The sequence below is a fragment of the Entelurus aequoreus genome, linkage group LG12 (assembly GCF_033978785.1).
Source record: "Entelurus aequoreus isolate RoL-2023_Sb linkage group LG12, RoL_Eaeq_v1.1, whole genome shotgun sequence".
In the NCBI taxonomy this organism is placed as follows: domain Eukaryota; kingdom Metazoa; phylum Chordata; class Actinopteri; order Syngnathiformes; family Syngnathidae; genus Entelurus; species Entelurus aequoreus.
The window spans coordinates 69,128,539-69,131,008 of record NC_084742.1 but is presented as its reverse complement, the minus strand read 5'-3'; positions in this window follow the sequence as shown (position 1 = coordinate 69,131,008).

Sequence of the window (2,470 nt, the reverse complement as noted above, 5' to 3'; positions counted from 1 at the left end):
GAAAAAACAAAAACAAACTGCCTCTAACTCCCACTAGGAAGGTCGTAGAGACATGAAACAAAAACCTCTATGTAGGTCTCACTTAGACCTACATTTCATAATTTTACATCCTCGGGCAAAAACCAACAGGAAGTTGACAAATCCCCCTTCAAGACAAAATTGTACTAAAAACACTCATTTTTGCCTCTTTGAGCTGTAATTTGACCCCCTTAAAATACTTCAAAACTCACCAAACTTTTCACACACATCAGGACTGGTGGAAATTGCGATCTAATAAAAAAAACGAACCCCAAAACTCAAAATTGCGCTCTAGCGCAATTTTTGAATAAAACAGAGACAAAACTGCTCCTCAGAGGAAAACACAGACAAAACTGCTTGTACATGAAACAAAAACCTCTATGTAGGTCTCACTTAGACCTACATTTCATAGATTGACACCCTTCAGCAAAAATCAACAGGAAGTTTGATATCCCCCCTTCAAAACTAAATTTTTGTAAAAAGCGGTCACCAAACATCAAACATTATCTCCTCTGAGCGCGTTTGTCGTTTTGGCTTCAAACTACTACAGGAGAGAGATTGAACCCTTCTGATTAAAAGTTGACGAAAGACTTTTGATAAGTGCTACGGTTTTGATTTTACGAGCCTTCAAAGAAAATAACCACTGTGCCGCAGCACCTAGGAAAAAAACACAGACAACTTCCTCTAACTCCCAGTACGAATATCGTAGAGACATGAAACAAAAACCTCTATGTAGGTCTGACTTAGAGCTAGATTTCATACACTGACATCATTCAGCAAAAATCAACAGGAAGTTGGCAATCACCCCTTCAAAACAAAAGTTTCATAAAAACACTCATTTTTGCCTCTTTGAGCTGTAATTTGACCCTCTTAAAATACTTCAAAACTCACCAAACTTTTTACACACATCAGGACTGGCGGAAATTGCGATCTAATTAGGACTAGCACCTGCCAAATATGCGGGCCCGACCAACGCTGCTTGCAGCTTTAATTTTCTCCAAATTTGGCCCCCCGAGTCAAAACAATTGCCCAGGCCTGGTCTATTAGGTTAAATGTGAAGGGCAATATCCCACCATTTTTTTTTAAAGTACGCTAAAAAAAAAATATGACAGTAGTACTGTTATTCAACTTACAGTAAAGCACAATGACCATTAATTTTAAGCTCAGTCACAAGAATTTTACGGTAAAACTAACAGCGTTTAAATTTACATTAATTCAGTGTAAACACAAAATGTATGGTACAATTCTGGTGACTAAGCTGCTAGTTTTTTTTGTTGTTGTTGTTTTTGTACAGTAAAACAAACAGATTTGCAGTGCAGGACTCCACGTGGTGCATTGTTGACACGGCCATGAATGCAAAGGAATTTTAGTCAAGGATCAAAAACAATAAATCCTCTGCTGTTGACAATACTTTTGTAGTTGGAAAATTCAAACAAAGTGTATAAAGATGGCAAACATTTGACATTTATTTGCATGAATTGACAGTGATGAAGGAGCCAGTGTTGCCAAATTGTGCAAAGATGAAGAATTCTGCGCATGGCTGTACAAAGTTCAATTGCCATCTAACGAACATATTTACTTCAGGGTGAGATTAAAACGAGCCAGTGGTTTTTAATGTTTGTCAGCTTCGTTGTGGACTGCATGTTTTATTTGGACAGATTTGCTGTAGGTGAGGCAGGGATACTCCTCCTGTTTTAATGAGTTTATTTGTAAAGCCACCAAACAGAAGAGCACAAGGCTTCAGAGGGGATGGACACAGAAGGAAAATGGAAAGAAAGTACAGATTATTTGGGAATGGAGAATTATGCTAATGGTATCCAGCACAATGTATCAATTAGCTTTGTGTTAATGAAGTGTAGGGCTGCTCATAGATAGCATCGTATAGCTTTTCTAATAGCTGATAATACCGATTACGCATGCACCTCCTGGTACCCCAGCACCTCCAAAACCCTCAAATCTAAACTCCAAACATCTCAGAACAAGCTAGTCAGGTTACTTCTAGACCTCCACCCCAGATCCCACCTCACTCCTACCCACTTCTCTAAAGTGGGCTGGCTCAAGGTGGAGGACAGAGTTAAACAACTTGCACTGAGCCTAGTCTATAAAATCCACTACACCTCCCTGATACCGAAGTACATGTCAAACTACTTCCTTAACGTAAATGACCGCCATAACCACAACACCAGGGGGAGCTCCACTAACCACGTTAAACCCAGATTCTGAACAAACAAAGGTCTTAACTCATTCTCTTTCTACGCCACATCAATGTGGAATGCGCTCCCAACAGGTATAAAAGAAAGGGCATCTCTATCCTCCTTCAAAACCGCACTAAAAGTTCACCTCCAGGCAGTTACAACCCTAAACTAACACCCTCCCCGGATTGCTAATAATCAAATGTAAACAATCAAATGCAGATACTTTTTCTTATGCCTTCTGATCTCTCTCTCTCTCT